Genomic DNA, 21299 nt, shown 5'->3' with positions numbered 1-21299 from the left:
TTTATTGTTGAGAAGGATATGGACGACATAGAATGTGGTCTAATAGATGGCGACATCATGAAAAATGTCCATATTATAGAGGACGAACTATTGGATATTTTGAAACGCATTAAGTTGGGCAAATCCCCAGGACCTGATTAGGTGTACATCACAGCTTTGTGGGAAGCTACGGAAGTGATTACTGTGCCCCTTGCAGAGATATTTATGTTATCGATACTCTCAGGTGAGGTGCCAGAAGACTCGCCGTTTGCTAACATGGCGCCATTTTTGAAAGGTGGCAAGGACAAGCCAGAGAACTAAAAACTGGATAGCTGACGTCGCTGGTGGGCAAAATGTTGGAGGGAAACCTGATGGACATCAGTTACACATATTGGAAAGGTAAGGACTCATTTGGGGTAATCGACATTGCTTTGTCCTTGGGAATTCTTGTCTCACAAATATGATTGAGTTTTTTGAAGAAGTAATGATGAGGATCGATGAGGGCAGAGCGGTGGACGTGATCTCTATGGACTTAAATATGGCATTCGACAAGATTTCCCACAGGACACTGGTTAGCAAAGTTAAATCTCATGGTATGCAGGGAGAACTAACCATTCAGTACAGGACTGGCTGGGAAGGTAAAGAAAGAACGTGATGGTAAAGAGTTGTTTTTCGGACTGGAGGCCTGTGATCAGTGGTGTGCCACACGACTCGATGCTGGTTCCAACATGTTTTGTCATTGAGGTAAATGATTTCGATATGAACACAGGAGATATAGTTACTAAGTTTGCAGATGACACCAAATGTAGCAGTGCATTGCATAGCGAAGAAAGTTACGTCAGATTGCAACGTGATCTTGATCAGATGGGCCACATGGTATCAGAATGTAATGTAGATAATCCATTATTGTTCAGAATAATGTCTTGACAGTTGCAGCTTCCATATCACAAAACCAGCGAGCCTTCTGAAGAATATACGTGCTTTTATACATGAAGTACTAGACAATGTACCTCAAGCAGCTCGGTGAAGTCACCGTTCACAAAACCAAAGATGCAGCTGACACGCAGCCGTAGTAGCATGGCCGAGCGGTCTAAGGCGCTGGACTTAAGTTCCAGTCTCTCCAGAGACGTGGGTTCGAATCCCACTGCTACTAACTTGCATCTTTTGCACGGTATGAGGCTCTGCAGAGGTTTGGCGTACACATAATAGGTTGAACGGCCTGTTTCGGCACTCTCGGATTACATGAGCCTCTGAGGTCAAGTTTAGATTAAAACCATACTTTAAATACTCAGTGCGTACCTACAAATATTTGCCATACTCTTATGTAGATATTCGTCAGCTCTGGAACTTCTAACACATTGGTTTCACAGTGCACTCACTCTGTAAAAAGACAGAGATATCAGGATGGAGTTTAGGAGAGGTAAATTATATTTCCACATACTCTGCTGAATTTTGTTCTGAAATTTCTATGTTAATCACAACGTTCCCTGATGTCTATTTTTTATGAAAATTGAGAGAAAGGGGTGCTGTTGAATAGAAGGTTTAGTGAAATAACTATGCTGACTCTGAGCAACAGGCTCTTAAATGGGAAATACCACCGAAAACAGTTCGGGATTCAAAAAGGAAATATATGTACAGAAGTTAAACGTGATTAACGAACGGTTTAACTCACCACAGCGCCTCTGGGAGAATTCATGGGAAAATATCCCAGTTTCTGACTCCTGATCAACAAACTAAGCGAACGCTAATTGATAGTCTATTTCTCAGATAAACCAGCTTTCTATTGCAGTTTAAATTTCACGAATCCTTGCAGGTGATTCTCAAATAACTTCAGTGGGTGCATTTCCGAAGGGGGCACCCCTCCAGATCAGATTCTCACAGATTAATTTAAAGTTCATCAAAAGCCTGACAGCTAACTGACGATCTGGATCAATGGAAGCATTGTCAACTGGAAGACCCTGACCTCTCAGATTCACATTGTCCAGTTTAAATGCATTAAGCCCGATATATAAATCCCAATCTGCATCCTTGGTTGCATTCCCCACAGGCATGTACTTACAAATAGGGATCACAGCTCTTAGCTTAAACGTAACCAAATTTGATACTTTAGTGTCATTCCACATCAATACTTTTATTTTCGACAGGCGCACCCAGACTAATCAGTGACCTTGAACTAACTAATCCCTGATCGCCTGTCATGCGGAATAAACGTGATTTTCCCACTTCAGTTCATGTTCGTGCGACATGGCCTGATGAGTGCAAGGAAAAACATTTTCAAGAAAATCTGCATATCCTTTCAACGAGAAGCCTGATTAGATTGCATAGCAGGTTAATACACGGCAATTCCTGGAGCAACCAGGAGGTAATGGGGACATAAGAAAAATCAGTGGAGGAAAGTCATGATAGTGACTATTCAGATTCTAATACCTCAGCTCGTGTTGATGAGAACAGGATCTGTATTAAGGCTGCATTGTGTCCAAAATCTGTTGTTTTCCTTCACTTTCACTCGGTCTGTCAAGACGTTTCCACCATTCAGTGAGATTGTATTTGATCGAATCATCCACAAAATCACTTTCTTGCCCTATTCCAAAAACCCTCGATTTGTTTCCTGATTAAAAGTCTGTCTATCCCAGCTTTGAATACACTTGACTCAATCGCTGCAGCCCTCTGCAGTGAAGAATTCTACAGAATCACGAGCTTATGAGAGAAACTATTTCTCCTTATCTCTGCTTGAAATGTATAACGCCTTCCACTAAGACTATGCCCGACGGTACTACCCTGTCCCACAAATTCTCCACATGTAGCCTCTCATTTCAACGAATAATCTTGGAAACTGCATTAAAGTAAACACCCATTCTTCTATATTTGCACTAGTACAAAACCAAACTACGCAACCAATTCTATGAGGAAATATCCTCTTGTTGTTGAGTATCTTGTGGAGACATTTCCCTGTCGAATGATGAGACTGATATTGATGATGTTTTCTTAAAGTTTGGGTGCAGGGAGAAAACAAGTATCAAATAACAAACGAAGATGCAGCAGTGAAAATTTCAACATGTTATCATGGAGAGAGCTGTCCTGATCTGAAGTTTCCTCGCAGAAATTGAATATGAGACAATCTCTTCCAATATTCAATCCTTGAAATGGAAAGGAAGAAACCATAGATTATTTTGGTGTCCAATAAAGCGGGAATGGAAATAGAGGGATGAAAATTTCAATATATCCGTCAGGTAATTGATGAGATGAATGGCAGATATCAGTACCGGCGTATGAAGTGAGTCTGTGAACAATAGGAAAAACGTGCCTGTGAGAGAATCAGAAAAAAATGGCACAATGAAAACAGACGGTGCGACACTGAGAGAGTGTCAGAAGGGAGATGGAAGAAAAGGATATCGATTTGAAAATGGGAAATTAACAGCAATTTGTGAAAAGAGCAGGACCCTGATGTTGAGCGGATTTTATAATTATTGAGGGAGTCGAACGCAGTGATGAGAATTTTAAATTCGAGACCTCACCTGGATGCCACCTCATGACCGTCGTGAGCACAGGAGTCATATGGCGACAGGACCTGATATGTGTTAGTGAGTGACTGACAAACGTGGAATTGATGGAAGCGTCGAGCTTTGGACTTTCCCTGGGAAACGTTTGGATAAGCAGAATGTGGATTTAACAAAGTTAACAATGGGTTTTAACGTTGCCATGAGTTTAGGAAGATTGTAAATGGAGTCAAATGATGGAAATGTCTGGAGAGAAAGTTGGTTCAAATTGTAGTCTTGACTTGTGCCAATAATGTGATTGTTTACAGTTCCTGTTCAGGATGATGTTCTGTTGGTATTTAGCAGGGTGCATGCTGGTGAGTGAAGAGACCGTACTCGGTTTTCCAATGATTTGAAAAAGGATTGGAGAGGCACACTGACACATACCTTCAAATCGAACATCAAATAATTTGCACTTTGCAGTGGAGAAAGAGCAGCGAACTTTGGAGAGACCCTCGCTAATTATCGATGTTTCTGACGGATCTGAGTGTGAGGTGAGAAGTGAACTTTGAAGAGGTACCTCTGTCAAAAACAAATAGAACGCACAGGGATTTGTTTCATTGACAAATGACCTGGAAGATAATGTAAATAGATTAACAACATGGGGAATGCTATAGATGATTGAACATCGAATCTTGCTATCCTCTGCACAGTCAGTTAGTTGCTGATTGATTTTACTAATCGAGGGAGGTCAGATGCTTACCGACCAACACAGATAATATTGATGAAAATAAAAAGGAGTAAAGTACGTCGGCCTGGTTTTGGCAGGACTTGAGTGATCTTGGAATCGTTGGGACTGGCTGATATGTTTTACTCTGTCTCGTTTGTTATCCACTTCAACAACTGTTGAACCTTCTGACAAAAGTAAGAAGAAATCACTTGGCGCAGTGTAGTGAAAAGTATGCAATCACCCGTGACGTATAAATTATAGATGCAGCTTTGTTTTTACGAACAATTTATTATACTAAGAACTCATGGAATCCATCATTTGAACCTGATTAATCGAACTTGCAAATTACAATTCTTTCATTTTCTTTGTAATTCTTCTCTCCACTCCAGCTGTCTGTCTGAGCATGAGTGGATATCATGATCAAGGGATTTTGCGATTAATATGACTAATTAATAGTCATTAGATACATTATCACGCTCTTTATCATTGCCTTACCAAAGGGAATGTATGAATAAAAAATCGGAACTTTGAGATATGGTCTCAACGTAGTGCCCAAATCCAGTTATTCAAAACTCTGGTTTGGAAGATTTTCGACATCTTGAGTGTCATTGAACATTTTAAATTCCAAGTAAATTGAGGGACTGAGTGATAGATTTGGTTTATTTTGCTATTCCTGTTTAAAGAAAGTGTGAATCCGTACATTTGAAGAATAGTAATAAGGAAATCTATGTAACTATATTTCACAGTTTTACACAAATATTTCGCAAGAACACTGACCCCAGCAGTAGAGTATAGTCAGTGACAATTGTGTTCTTGCAGTAGAACTTGTATTCCAGATTCAAATCCTGATTGAGACACTTTCCTGCGACCCAAACAATAGCCAGAATGGGATAGTAAAACATTTCCAGAATCCGAACAGATCAATAGATCCATGATTCCAAATTCATCCATTTATAGTTCTCATAAATATAACTAACCTCAAACGAAAAGAATTTTCTCAATGTTAGAACGCTGGGAAGTGTTGATCCGAACTCCTTATCGATTCCTGTTACAATCTCTGAGATTGAAATCAAACCTCACACTCTGTTGTGAGCTGCAGGTTCATATAAATTTTGAATCTGGCAAAGCATTCTCCCTTAAACTATGAAAGGATACATTGGGTGGTAAATCCTTTTTAAAAGAAACCGGGAATCAACCAGTGACACAATCAGATTTCTGAAGGCTTCAAATAGATGTGTACTCAGATGGAATTTCCAATCGCTGATTTTTAAACAACAGTAAACAAAATTCTGCTCTAACGTCTAAAAGATTTACAGGAATGATCTTGAGGAAGGTATAGGTAATTTTCTTCGTAAATTTGTAGATGAAATTAAGGTTGGTGGAGCAGCCGTTAGTGAAGATATTTGTCAGAGAATGCTGTAGAACTTAGACACATTGGAGATTTGGGAGGAAAAATGGCAAATGGAGTTCAAACCAGACAATTGCCAGATGATACATTTTGGAAGATGCAGTTCGAGAGTGAAATATACGTTAAATGGAAAAGCCCTGGGGAAAATTGATGCATCGAGAGATCGGGGTGCTCAGGTCCAATGTCTTCTGAAGGTGGCAACACAGTTTGATGGAGTGGCCAAGAAGGCAGACGACATGTTTTCCTTCATTTGGGCGCTGTATTCTTTATAAGAATTGACAGGTCATGTAATATTATGTACGACTTTGAAGGGGCCACATATGCGTTACTCTGTCCAGTTCTGATCGCCTCATTACCAATAGATTATGGTTGGATGGAGAGGCGTTTCACCAGGATATTGGCTGGTATGGATGAAGCCAGCAATGAAGGGCAGTCGAGGACATTACGATTACTTTCATTAAAAAGACGAAGGTTGAGGGGGTATGTAATTGCGGTCTACACAATCACGAGAGGGACTGACAGGGTGGATTGCACGAAGTCCTTTCCCAGAGTAGGGGTCCCAATTATTAGGGGTTACGAATTCAAGGTAAGAGAGGAAATATTTCAGAGCAATACGTGTGGAAATTTCTTTATGCAGAGGGTGGTGGATGCCAGGAAACTGTTGCCAGCGAATATGGTAGAAGCAGGCACGATAGCACTATATTTAAGATGGATCTAGACAGATGCATGAATGGCAAGGGAGCTGAGGGATACAGATCCTTCGAAATTAGGTGACAGATTTTGCCAAAGGATCTGGTTCAGCGCAGGCTTGGAGGGACGAACGGCCTGATTCTCTGTTGTAGTTTTCTTTGTTATGTGTTCTTATTCCTGAAGATGTGGACCAAGGTGTAGAAGATGCAATAAGGATTCATTAGCTAGAGAGGTCAAAAAGTGATTGCACAATCGATATGTTTCATTAGATATTCGCAGCTCATTCACTTTGATGGGTGTTTTACTGTCAACTGATGTACAATGAACATTTGTGACATTGCCACATACACCACCTTCAAAAGTGATGCCTGACGATGACACATCATAACTGGAGCCTACGATAAAGCACTGTGCACGATATTCAGAAGTAGTGTCTAGACTCCTTTGGTGCCAGTATAACTGTTTTCAGTCGAATCTCTTCACATTAGGTGATGTCCACAAGCTTCTGAAGACATTGAGTGTAATTATTTCCACTTGATCTTGGAGTATCACCCATCTTCAACACAAAGCCTTTGCATGGGTGTGACAAGAACACTCTGTGTTATCTGCACACGGACACTACCAGAAACGTTACGATATGCGAAATAAATCGCGTCAGTTCTGTTCAGAGTAATGCAAATGAAAATAATAAGCTCATCTGATCATTTGCCATTTTTCCCCTCAGCCATCGACCCTCCTCAGCAAAGAGACAGTCAATGTCATAAGCCAATTGTTCCATGCAATGTCGACACCAATCTTTGGTGTTCGGTGTGGTATTCACATGGAGCAATCAAATTCAGATCTGCTTTTAGACCTGTCCAGAAGTTGAAAGGAATTGCATTGGAGAGGTGAGGCGAGAGGGAATGCCTTTGATGGAAACTCTGCTTTTGTCTCAGAGTGACATCAGGCATAACATAGTATCATAGAATCCCTACTGAGTAGAAACAGGTCCTTTGGCCTAAAAGATCGACATCGACCAGCCGAGGAATAACTCAGGCAGATCCATTCAGCAGTCCTATCACTCTACATTTACTTCTGACTCATGAACATAACCCAGTGACATTGCCAGTCAATGGAAAACTAGGACAGACATTTCACTGATTGGAATTTGAAACAATATGCTCACTCTTGTTAGAGGCCAATTATCTCTCACCATAAGTGAGATTTCACCAGAAATTTAACAGCAAGCAAACCTCGGGCAGGTGGAGGCCAACTGAAACTTCTAGACTGCTTCATGACTCAATATGTCCATGGCTGATCATCCAGCTGAATCCCGTGTTCCCACTTCATCATCCAAAACCCTTTTCTTCCATCTTTCCAACAAATGATAACAAAGCCCTATTTGAAAACATGTTCGATGGGCTGTTGGAAGAAGCACACACGTGAACGGCAGCAGACACTTAACGAGCACTGTGCCAAATTCTCCAAACCTCTTTCCTCTGTTTGTCAATGGAGATGCGTATTAACCTCTGCAGTGAACATTAACAGATAAAAGAACGACCTATGGCGGCATCTATTAACATCAAAACGCCAAGCAGCACAGCAGCATCTCCCACCTCGGCGCTGTAGTTCTGAGGGGTAATGGAAAGACAAGAACACAGATCCTCTTTTTATATGCTCTCGTATCTTAACCATTGGCACAGTGCTGACTTCTTCACTTTGCGTTCTTATAAGATGGAGATTCATAACTGAGATAGACAGGAGCTGGGATCAAAGAATAAACGTGCCTCCCAGGCGTTTACATCAGACATTGAACACAGATACTGGATTGAGAAAAGATTGAATGAAGTAAGATCAAAATCATTTCCTTTTTGGAACAGGGAGGGTATTTAGTCCCTTAAGCCAGCTCAGTTCCTCAATAAGAACATGGCTGATCTGTGGGATAACTCTATCCCCTTGCTTTGCACCTATATCATTGATGTTCTTCCTAAATTAAAAAAACTCTATGTCCAATTTAAACTTAACAATTGATTGCCATCTATTTTAGGGAATTTGAGCAGACATTAATATTTGTGTGTAGAAGTTTTTTTTTTCTATTATCTCTCCTGAAATCCTTCATTCTTAGAAAGGCCTAATTCTTAGGTTTTGATGTGGGCGTCACTGACTGAGACGAGTAGCTATTGTTCGTTCCTAGTTGTCTTTGTGAAGGTGGTGGCGAACCACCTTCTTGAACAGAAGAAATTTTCGTGCTGCAGGTAAACCCATAATGTCCTTACAGAAACAATTCCAGGATCTTGTCACTGCTCATTTTTGACTTCAGTTTCACTCAGTAGAAATACTATAAGCTAATCGATCCTATCTCTCCCTGTTACAATCGAGAAATCTTCCGTTATATCACCCCTTAACCTTCTACATTGAGTTCCGAAATTTATTTGCTAGCTGATGTATTTTCTGCCGACGTTTTGTCACGTCGTAAGTGGACCTGCAGTGAAGCTTTCGTGATTTGTCATTCCTGCTATTTCTTTTCCTCAGGTTTCTGGTACTTCTGGTTGTGCATCTGAAAAGTTTGTCCACGTGACTCAGTTCAATACGTTGATTGATAGAGTTCCGGTTTGAGTTTCAGGCTTCATGGAACTCTCTTGCGAGTCTCTGCGTTGCCTGTGCTTGTATGATTAGGTTCTCTCAATTGAATTTGTGTCCGTCTTTGTCTGTGTGGCTCGACATGAGACAGTATTGGTCGTATCTGGCAGCACGTCAATAGCAGACTTAACAGAGCACTAACACTTCACCCGAGGCGCACTAATGATCTTACCCAGCAGGAAAGCACATCAGCTCAGCGAATGTATCTGCAGACTCACAAACAATCCGGCATACAATTCTTCAAAAATACTTATTTAATTCTACAGAGTACAAGCATAATTTGTCTAACCTTTCCTCAGAAAAAAACGTCTGAGGTCCTATGATCATCCTTGTGAACGTGCACAACATTCACTTCAAGAGCAAAACATTTTTCCAAAGGTGTGACGCCCAGCTTTGGTGACGACACTTTCAGGGAGCTCATGACGTGGACAACTAGATCACTCCGTATAATATTGTCTGAAAACTGCTTCAATGTTATGAGGATTTCTGCCTCGACTATCCTCACATGCTGCCTGGATTGTTGTGTTTTTCCAGCCATCTGTCCGTGCATTTCGGACCATACCATCTTCGGATGTTTTTTATTTGCTTCTCGACTACCCGGACAGGCAGTGACTTGTACATTCCCAACATGCTCGGGCTAAAAGCAATTGATATAGTCTCTAAATTCTTCCATTTCCTGTAAATCTATGCTGCCCGTCATTGAGCCCTGCATCAAGGGGATCCTTTATTCATGTCTTTCCTGTCTACACTTCTAATCGTATATACACGTCAGTCACGTGTCCTCCCAATTTCCTCTGTTCAAAGAAAAAAAACTTCATTCTGCTAAATCTAACTTCATTGCTAAATCTCTTCAACACAGGCAGCATGTTTGTCGCAGTACCCCAACAGTATGCTATCTCCAGTGCTATCGCATTGCTCCTATCGTATGCATTCCAGAAGAACACTCAGTAATCTTCCTGCGACATGAGCAATGTTTTACAATGTTCCAGCGGAATACTTCTCGAGGCATCACGTCCGATTTAGATAACTGTTCAACCCCGTTCACACAGTCTGAGAATTAGATGGAGCCCTGATCAGTTTAATAGAAGCTCCATCAAAAATTGTTCTTTCTACTTGGAGACCAGATTCGGGGAAGGCCAATCAATGCATGAGGGATGAATCTCATTCCTGATTTCATCGCTGACTTTGAGCCTAATTTCCAATCTTGCTTAAGAGAAGACTCACCCGGTGCATTCAAAAGACCGTGGACTGTTCCATAACGAGCATTTGAACAGATTGAACCCGTACTCACTGGAGTTGAGAAGAGGTAACTCTATTCAAATACACAAGTTTGTTTTGGAACTTGTGAGGGAAACTGAGGGGATGTCACTTCCTTTGTGGGAGTGAATCCATGCCGGGGGGCTTGATCTCCTCACAAGGAGATACTCACAGATATGAGAAGGAAGTTATTCTCTCAGAGGATAACGAATGGAAATTTTAATCGCAGAGGGAGTGGATGATGGGTCCATTCAAGGCTGTGATCGAGAAGGTTTTAATCAGGAAGCGAATAGATAAAATGTGCATGAAAGGAGAACTGAAGATGATCAGATCGGCCGTGATCTTATTAAGTCACGGAGCAGTCTTGATAGGCAGTGTGACTATGGTGAGAATGTCGTATTTGAGAGGACAGATAATACTCCAGGTATGGTCTCACTCACACCTCTCGTAATGTTAATGAGTCATCGCTCTGGCTGAATTCCCGCCCTACTGAAATAAAGGCCGATATACCATGTGCCTTTCTCATGGCTTGCTACAAAACAGGCAGTGAGAAAACTGGTGACTTACAATGAAGATACGGATTGCAAAAAGCATTGAAAAAGAGACTTGGACAGGATGGCGACCGGCGCCGCTTCGGAGGCAAACAGTGAAGACAACAAAAGCAGATCATTCGAAATGTTTAACCATTGGAATACAAGTGGTTGGTGTTTAACCAGAAGCTCCTCAGGAGATGGGAGAGCTTGAGGAATCGGATCTGTGCGGTATTTCTGAGTTGTAGGAAGGATGTGAACGTTCTGTCAACAGAATTGCAGAGGAGATAGCGATCTAAATTTAGACAGAGAAATTGTCAGTTTCAGTCAGTGGTATGGGGGTGCTGGGGGAGGAGAGAAGTAGCAAATGGATCCTGGGGGAGGAGAGAAGTAGCAGAGAATGTCGGAGTTTCGTGACTTTTTTTATTTACAAGGATTGGAAAATTTATGCTATAGACAGAGGCTGAATCGGCCTGGGCTGAGGTGTGACCCTATAGAGGTTTATGTAACCATTCGGGACAGAGTATCATAGAGTCACAGAATCCCAACAGAATGAAAACAGACCCTTCCGCCTAAGAAGTCCCAACCGACCCTCCAAAGAATGTCACACGCAAACGCATTCCCTACCTTATTATCCGATAATTACCCGTGAGTTATGTACCCAACCTTCACACCTCTGAACACTCTGGGCAATTTACCATGTCCAATTGATCTAACCTGCACATCTTTGGATTGTGGGAGGAAAGCAGAGCAACGAGAGGAAACTCACGCAGACAGTGGATATGTAGGCAAGGACTTTCCACTGAGTTGTGGAGTCCAAAACTAGTGTGAGTAAGATTAGGATGAGAGGGGAAATATTTAAAACGGAACTAAAGGGTGTATCTGTCACAGAAAGGGTGGTGCGTGCAAGGAATGTGCTGCCTGAGAAGTTGTGGAAACGGATACGATAGCAACATTTTAAACACACATGTGTGAGCATATGAGCAGCAGGTCAGGGGCTAAGTACTGACAAAGGAGAAGAGATTAATTTGCAATGTTTCAACAGGGATAGTCGAGAATGCACGAGCCAGGCAGAGCCGGGAAACTAAGACTGAATATTTAATTATTACTTCGTGAAACGTTGGAGCACAATCTTCAGAGCAACGGAAGCAGACACGTCGGACTGCTCGGCAAGTGAATTAATATATTCGGGCAACAGCTAAATCTGGAGCACGACACGTCTAGTGTCTGGCACCCGCCCTCCTCTCTATCCAATAAATGAAGATGCTATGTGGAGGGTTGGTGAGGTAAGGTTGCATTTTTATTAATCACTTTTGACAAATTAGAGCAGAGGAGATATAGGCGCGGACAGTTACATGCTCTTCCTGCAGAATGTGGCAAGGAAGGGTCACCATTAGTGTCCCTGCTGACTTGTCTGGAAAGGTGCCCCCATATCAAGCTCCTAACAGACCACATTAGGGAACTGGATCTGTTCCGTTAATATCGTTATGCTGTCCTTGGCGCTATTCCCCCCTGAGATGTTGCAAAAGCAGCGATTGTGAAACGTTTGGCTTTGATGGGTTTTTGGGCCAACTTGATTATAGCTAACATTTGTCAAAAAAAGGACCACAAAAGGGGGTGTCCTGTTCTCCCAGCTAAGCTTTTCCCTCGTCTGTTTCATTTTGTGCTGTCTTGCTGAAAAGACCTTCCGAATTTTTAGAGATGGTTGAACTTCATTTTAAAATAAAGCAGGAAGAATGAGAGGCTAAAAAAGGAAAGGGCAGCAGAAACGAAACAGTTTGAATTATGACTTAAAGAAAAAAAGCAAAAGAGGCAGAAGGGAGAGAAAGAGAGAGAGAGAGAGGAAAGGAAGACAGAGACGAAGTTTGAACTTCGGATATTAGCACCAAGAGAGAAAAGTCTGGTTATTAGAATGAAGGTGAAGGATGAACGTAAACTTTGTGAGGAAGAGAGTGAGTATGAGCAGGCATGTGGTAGCGAAAGGCCTGTTGAGAAAATATTTAAAGATATTCAAAAATTGCGCAAATTTGATGAGGAAGATGTGGAAGACTTCAACTTCTTTTCAAAAATGGCTAAAATAATTTGTTGGCGAATTACCATGTCGGTTTTGCTGATCCAAACAAAACTTGTCGATAGAGTCAGTGAGGAATTCCAATTCCTATCAGAGGAGGTATATGAGGCATATGAGGAGACGGAGAAAGCCATCTTAAGTGAATATGAGTATGTGCCAGAAGCCGAAAGAAAGGCTTTCACGAATCTAAGAAGGAATTCTGATCAAAGCTACGTGGAGAGGAAAAGGATCAAACAAACGAATTTTAATAGGCGGAAAAGGACATTAAAGTAGAGCAAACCTAGGACGCTCTTACAGGGACGATTATTTTGGAAGAGTTCTAAAATTCTGAAGTAGCAAGAACTCTTCTGGAAGAGCAGAGGAGAAAATTGTAAGATTCGCAGCTGAAGTGGCTGATGTTTAAGTGTTGGTCTAAAAATCAAAGTTCGGCTTCCAAATCAATTTCAGTCCATACAAGATATTGAGGATAAGACAAATCCTCAAATAAATAGGAAAATGTAGTTCTCATTGAAGATCATAAGAATGACTTAAGACAGGGTAAAAGGAAACCTTTGAATGAAAAATGTGTTAAACATTCGCGATGCTTACACTGCAATAGAATAGGCCACAAGAAATTACAGTGTTTCTGTGTTAGCTGAAGCATTGCGAAGCCAGATGGAGGAATAAAGCATAAGGCAGTGAATTTTGTTGGATTGGTCACAGAAAGCACAGTGGAGGTTAGAAAGCTTCACCATAATGTACAGCTTGAACGGGGTCTGGTAAAGGAGTAAGTGTCAGATATTATCACATTAGATGCGTACGATTTTAATGTGTATTTGCATCGTCGAAGAGCAGCAGGAAAAGTTTTTACAAGATTAATAAATAGAGCATCCTCTCAATATGTGACACTGAAAGATGAGGAGATCTGTACCACTGAAGGACTACTACCAGAAACGGTGCCAGCAACACGAATTCATGCTGAAACGTGAAGAGTGCACGAATGTATAATGAGGTGAGAGTGTCCAATGAAGTGTGGAGAAGTCGTGTGAGTAGTACTAAATAAATGTTCAGCTCCATAATACAATATGTATTTGCTATTGCTATGGCCAGTTCACCAGTAGGAATGCAGCCTGCGGTGGTGGGAAAGCCAGTGGAAACTCAGGCAACTAAAATCTTGCAGGACACAGTGTATTTTTTCCGAGTGTGTGGTAACGAGGTCATAAAGTCGCCAGTTGAACCAGGAGACAATCAAGAGTTCAGAGAAGAAAATTGAAGTGGAATTAGTAGAGAGTCTGTTTGAACAGATGATGCAAATAAATGAGGAGTATACAGATAATGCCGTCGACATTTTTAGCTCAGATAAATTAATAAAAAGGTGAAGGTTTGAAGTTACTTCGGAAGATTGCTAAAATGTTCAGAGGTGATTTACTGGAATGTTATCTGGCTGGCATGGAGGGAAGTGCTTCTGAGGACAAGCTAAGAACCTGAGCCTGTTTTCGTTACAGAGAAGAAGGTTGAGAGTTGACTCAAATGAGATATGTAAGCTAAATAGAGGGGTTCACAGGGTGGACACAGAGAGCATTTTTCTTCGGATGGTGATGGCTACCACGAGGGAACCCAACTTTAAATTGAGGGGAGATGCAGATAGGACAGATATCAGAGGTAGTTTATTTACACGGAGAGGAGTAGGGGTGTAAAATGCCCTGCCTGCAGCAGTGGTAGACTTCCCAAACCTCAGGGTATTTAAATGGTCATTTGATATATATATGGATAAAAATGGAATTGTGGAGAATAGATCGAGTTCCAATTGGTTCCACATGTCGGAATAATAACGAGGGCCGAAGGCCGTATACTGCTCTATAATGTCCCATGTTCTATGTTATATGATTGCATTAACCGACGTTCATGAAATCAAAAGCCGAATTTATCCGCAAATGTTGCTATTTTAATAACAATGTCATTCTTTAGGAACGTGAGACCATCACGTATTCAGTCAGATGAGAAATTCAGTCAGATGGTCGTTTCATGTTGAGAGTGGTTTTTTTGGAAACATTCTTGGATTCGCTACAAAGTGGTTCCATGTCCTTCAGCCCCACAAGTCCACAGCGACCCAACGAAGAGTGTCCCTCCCAAACTCAGTCCCCATTACTCTACAACTATTACTGACGAATGCACCTAATTTACGCATCCATAAGCAGTACTGAACAATTTAGCATGGGCACTTCATCGAGTATGCACACCTTTTGGATTGTGGGAGGAAACCGAAGCACCCGCAGAAAAACTACGTAGAAACGTGGAGAATGTGCCAACTCCACACAGACAGTCGCCCGAGAGTGGGATTGAATCAGGATCACTGGCGTTGTGAAGCAGCAGTGCTAACCACTGAGCCATCGTACCACACCAATTGTTATAGATGAGAGGTGTATGAATGGCACAGGGGCTGTTGTAAGTAACTTATTCAGATGTGAGGAAATCGCCAACAAAAATACAAACATGTTTCTTTGCTGGTTTGGACTGCATAATAATGCAATTGAATTTTGCCAGATATGTTATGTTTGCCAGTTAAGTGGAAAACTACAGGCAGCAATAAAACGCCCACTTTTAATGCTTTGTGCAGTATTAAAGGAACCTTTCACATGAGTCTTAATTTATTATGTAGGATCCCTATTAAAACAACAGGTGAGAACCAGTATTTGCTAACAGTAATGGATGTTTCCAGTACATTTGCAATGGCTGGTCCATTGCGCAATATGACGTCTAACAGGATTGTGAAGAAGTTATTCAAATGTTTCACCAAATCCGTAGTTCCCACAGATGCAATCACATCGAGAGTCAGTCATTACATCAAAAATCAATGAAAGCTTCTGAATAAAACAACTCAAATCTCCCGTGTACTATCATGTTCGCGGGGAGGGGTAAAAATGTGGCATCAGACAGTTATGACAATTTTGAGGGCTTACAATCAAATGTATCCAGAAGATTCCTTTAAGGGAATTGGGTTTGTACTTTTTGCGTTCAGGAATGCACCAAGGCAATTGACCAAACTGCTATTGGGGATTAGCAGTTAGTATTGAATACAGCAATAGGTTATCTTTCAAAAGCAAGTTTAGTAGTTCGCAGGGGAACGAAAATTGAATGAGATGAACTATTTGATCAGAACTCCGGACAGAAAGAAATCTCACGTAGTGTGTCATATGAAAGTGCTCAATACGTATTTGACAGGTAAGGAAGACAAAGGAGACTCTGTTAATGACTCCCTCACAGAGGGAAGAACCAAGTTCAGAGATTTCTGAATTGGACATTCCTGACATGTAATTGGACAATGAAGAAGTTGTCAAAAATGGTGCTAAATTATTGATCTTGCATCTATCGAAAAATCGAGAGACTTGAATAAGTTATTACAGTCACATGGGAGATATTTTGAAATAAGGTGGGATACATTAAACTTAATCCTGCATGATGGATGTAAAGGAAATGCTTTTCCGATTAAGCATCATCCTAATAAGCATAACTCTCTTAAATTGGCAAGAGGTCAAAAGGAGGTTGAACGCATGTGCTAAGACGACACAATCGAAGTGTGTTCCAATGAGAGGAGTTCACCCACAGTAATGGTGACAAAATAACAAAGTACCCAATTGTTGTAATTGAACGATTGAAAATTCAATGCAGCTACAAGGACTAATGCACATCTAATTCTCATTTGGTAGACTGTGTTGAAAAGCTAGGACAAAACAAAACAACCTTATATGTCTAATTTGTAATTGTTCAGAAGATACCGGCCATGTCTTGCATCGGAAAGAGTGAAGGCAATTTCGGTTTTTATAATGCCAAATGGACTGTTTCAATTGAACGTTATGCCATTTGGTATGAAAAATCTGCCAGTTCCATTTCAGAGATGAACTAATACGCTCATTGCCTTATTACCTACCTTTGCCGTATATATAGATGAGCTGGTGATTTTTAGTCACACTCAGAAGAAACATTTGCAACATTTATCAGAATTGTTCGACCGATTTCGGGAGGCACGATCAACTTGGCGAAAAGTGAATTTGCTGCGGTTTTGTAAGAAAACGAAGAGGAGGGCGAGAGATATATCTGGTGTTTCTCCAGGAAGTTGAAGCCCATCTTCGGAAATATTCTGCAGTTGAGAAGAAGCATTGAGCTTGGTGTTGGCTATACGACATTACAATATTTATGTTACCAGCCATGCATCAGATACATTCATATATACTGACTATAACCAATTTAATGCTGTGGAGAAATACAACGAAAAAAAGCCAGACTACTCGGATGGAGCTTGTGATTCCAGACATTTAATTCGAAAAATGATATTGTGACAGGACGAGAAAACGTGATTGCAAATGCATTGTCAAGACTTCAACGAGAAATTGAGGCATTCGATAACAGGATTGAGACGGAGAGTAGCAGAATGTAGTAATGTATGTTTGCATGCTGAAAGTCGATGGAATGTATATTTGTGTTGCAGTGTACTAGCAAATTAAGACTGACTGATTTCAAAATGAAGTTATCTTTGGACATTGGTGGGTCATTCTTTTCAACGATGCAGGTTGTGTGATGATGCTGCTTCTGTACAAGGTTACGATGTACTGGACATTTATTTCAGAGGATCTTAATAGCAGTGATACTGAACAGCCTGTTTTGGATGGACTTCAGAGCAAACTGATTCACAGAAATTACCTCAAGCAATAGTTTCACTTGGTGTAAACATGGCTCTTGTACAATGAAAGGCGACTCATGTAGATTGCCACATGATTTCATTCAAAGAAACATCTTACTGAGGGGGTTGCCGCTGCTGTTATCACTTTACAAGAGTCATGTTTTCACATAAAGCAAATACCATCAACTTCATCTGTCAGGAAATTAGCCAGCTGCAACAATTTTGTTCAACATCTGTAGTATTCCTCATGAAATAATTGGTAATCAACCTTTTCTCTTTACCATACCTTTTATTGAAGTAGGAGAAAGTGAGGCCTGCAGATGCTGGAGATCAGAGCTGAAAAAGTGTTGCTGGAAAAGCGCAGCAGGTCAGGCAGCATCCAAGGAACAGGAGAATCGACGTATCGGGCATAAGCCCGAATATTTCTGAAGAAGGGCCTCTGCCCGAAACGTCGATTCTCCTGTTCCTTGGATGCTGCCTGACCTGCTGGCCTTTTCCAGCAACACATTTTCAGCTTTTATTGAAGTAGACAACATCTTACGATAGCGTCCGTGAAATGCAAGACTGAAATGTTTCTGAGCTAACCGCACATCTACAAATGTTATCTCAACATTTCATTCTTGCATGATAGGATAGTTCATACAATTGACACTATGTTTGTTATAGTTTACCAATCCTATTGGTCCAAACCATTTCAATCAACCATTCTATTTCCATTGCTGCTAGTACTTGCATCTCTTCTGCAACGTTCTGGATGGTTGACATCTGTTACTCAAAAAAAACCCAGCCTATCTTTGCAAATGATGTCATGTAAACTGAATATGTTGATCACTCTTGTCTTCTACACCATACTCTTCAATGTACCCTGAAACACCGTTTCAACTCCACGCCTATTTCTGTGCACAAAAAAGCCTCTCCACACTCGCAGATGCCTCTACCCATTTCCAACAGTCTCTTTTCACCTGGCGCACGTCCTTTGACCTTCTTAGCTGCACTCGACCTGTTTGTGGAGAACTGTCGACACGATATTGACCTCCTGAGTTCCTCTTCCTTCCCTTCCGCAACACAAAATATCTTAATCTGAACTGACACCACTCCTTGCTTTCAGATTCAAGTCTGACTTCACAAAGAAACCTGATGCTAAGTCTGGTTCTACTGAGTACTGACCTCTATATTGCAGATGCTGAGCGCCAGCTCTCAGAGTCTACCTCCCATCTTTCATAGACGATGATCCTCCCGTGGAACATCAGACCATCGTGTCCACAATTGTCACTAACCGTGTTTCATCTGGTGATCTCCCATCTAATGCTTGGAAGCTCACCATCTGTCAACCATGCAAAGCCCACTTCAGCCTTCTTCCCAAAATCCACAAACAGAATCACAAGGTGGAAAGTGTTATTTCTACCTGGGCAAGCTCCACAAAACTCATGTGCTCCGTTTTCCACTCACCTTTGCTCACCATATCCAGCCAGATCCCACTATGATCCAATAATCCTCAGTTACATTACCTCAGTTTCAGAACTTCACTTTCTGGCGAAAGGGTTGCCACGATATTGTAAAGCCTTTCCGACCACAGTTTTGATCTCTCTATATCTGCTCAAAGCTGTTTGCTGTCACCAGTTTCTCTTTCCCTGCTCTGATGATGTGAACATTGTTGACGGGGGTGTCTCTGAAATATGCGTCTCATTAATCAATCAAGGATTGCCCAGCGCTGCAGATCACATAGCGCTCATTTTAATCTTGATCATCACCCCGACATTTCAGACCGATTTCATTCTCTTCCTTCCCACTATAATTCTACTAGCATTTACATCCAAGAGATGATTATCTGCCATTTCTCGAAGCTACAGCGGGATTGCACCACCAAAAATCTATTCCTCTCCCTCCAGTTGTCGGTAATCTCCAACGACCTCTCATTTTTGGTTTCCTTTTCCTCTCTTACCTCACTCACAACACATCTGTACAGAATCGTACACGTGCCCTTCAATTCTACAAGGTGTAACCCCTGCCTGTTTATTTTCTCATTCTTCAACATCCAAGACTCCAGATATACCTAGCTTAATCTGTAACTCATTCAGTCATTATGTTCGCTGTTCACCATTTGACCTGCTGTCCTTGGGGAAACGAAGCACCCACTGGTTAACTGCTTTCAAAATACCGATGTTCTGCCAAAATAAAGAGTTTATGCTTCCTGGTTGTTGCTACTTCAAAACACCTCCATCTTAACTGGATAACATCTTTGCATCAGCCTTCCTGAAGTGCTCCAGCAAAACTCAACTCAAGCTCAAAGAATTACAGTCAATTTTCCACTTGGAAACGATGCAGCCTTCTGGGCTTCGTATCGAGTTCAATCATTTTAGGGATTTTGTAGCAATCCCAAATTAGCTGCCAACCGGACACACCATCCTTATCATTACATCGGCAACTCAAAGACACACAGTTTTGTCACCTCATCATCGCCCGTATCAGCAACTGTTCATTTTCCCCCAGACTGACCTTTCACCACTTATTTGTCGGTCCAACTGTTTTATCTCCTTATCTGTCTGTCCACTCATCGTTGCTGTTTTCTCCTCCACTCTATCTTCTGGACAAAACATTAATTTCCTATATTTCATTAGTGCTGAAGAAGCGTTACTGAACCCGAAAATTTTACTCTGATTTCACTTCAGGGACGCTGCCAGAACAATGAGATTGTCCAGACATTTATGGTTTTTGTTCAGTTTTGCGGTAACCGCATTTATTTTTTTTCTTTTTCTTCTGATATAAAGGCACCCCGACTTATAATGTGCATCAACCCTTCTCAGCCTCACTGCTGCTCAGCCGTGGGTCACAACTACTTATTATTTTCCGATTCTATGCATGAAATAACGAAGTTATTTTACAAATTTACGTTGATCATTCATTTCCTATTCAATGAAAATGTACAACCATAAAGTAATCTTGGTCTTTTTTTGCTGATTTAATAACTCGGAATTCATCCATTGCTTGCTTTCAATTTCCTCAACTTTGCAAGCGTGCTGTGTCATGAAAGAGCCCCAGCCTATTAAGCCTATCCCTGCAAGTAAAACCCTCATAAGCGTGCAACACCCGTTGCTAAACCTTTCTGAACCCTTTCAAATGACAAAATCCTTCCGATAGGAGCGAGAACAGACATGAACACTGTACTCTTAAAAGTGATCTGACCAATGTCCTGCTCTGCTCTCGCGTGACAACTCGAATGTGAATACTGTGGAGGGAGACATGTTGCCGAGCAAGCTCCACAATCATCCCGTGAAGGAGAACACAACACACAATAAATAATCTTTATGTTCTGGGACAACAATCTCCACATAAAGGAAGCAGTTGGTCATTATTTTCACTTTAACAGCTATGCTTTCAGAACAACCATATACTTGTCGCGCACATTACCAGTCCATAAATCGATTTCTGTCCCCTGGTCTTCAGTCACATGTAACTCTTTTGTTTTTTTTTAGGTCTCTAGTCACCCAGGGATTTTCTCAACGTGTTAACTGCAAATTCCGCAGTTATTATAAACATATGAGACTGAGGCAGTGCTCATCTCACTTGCTCAGTTCGAACACCCACAACACGTGTTAAGTGTAAAGTCCGATGCACTTTTCCTGGGTGTAATTGGACTTGGATCAACAATTCACACTTACTGCATCCCCTGCTTCGGACTTTGGTTGATTGTTTATATGCTCTTATCGACAAATCCGAGAGGTCTGTAACAAGTTCTTATTACTTATTTCGATCGATAAAAATAACTTTCATATCCTGTTGTTCTGCCAGAAATTTCCCCACAACTTCTTTTTAAGGAGAACACCCACTCCTGTGCTTTCTTACAAGCATCGATCCAAAGTGATGATCTTCAGTTTCCAATAG

At 41.3% G+C, this 21299-nt stretch overlaps 1 non-coding gene across 1 annotated transcript; it reads left to right on the top strand.

The window, feature by feature from the left end:
* The first annotated feature begins 1050 nt into the window (after positions 1 to 1050).
* trnal-uaa (transfer RNA leucine (anticodon UAA)) lies at positions 1051 to 1132 on the top strand. Its single transcript has one exon. It is a non-coding gene; the product is annotated as a tRNA-Leu (tRNA).
* The last annotated feature ends 20167 nt before the right edge of the window (positions 1133 to 21299 follow it).

The sequence above is a fragment of the Chiloscyllium punctatum genome, chromosome 51 (assembly GCF_047496795.1).
Source record: "Chiloscyllium punctatum isolate Juve2018m chromosome 51, sChiPun1.3, whole genome shotgun sequence".
Classification (NCBI taxonomy): domain Eukaryota; kingdom Metazoa; phylum Chordata; class Chondrichthyes; order Orectolobiformes; family Hemiscylliidae; genus Chiloscyllium; species Chiloscyllium punctatum.
The sequence above is the reverse complement of the archived record's forward strand: the minus strand, read 5'-3'. Positions and strand labels throughout refer to the sequence as shown.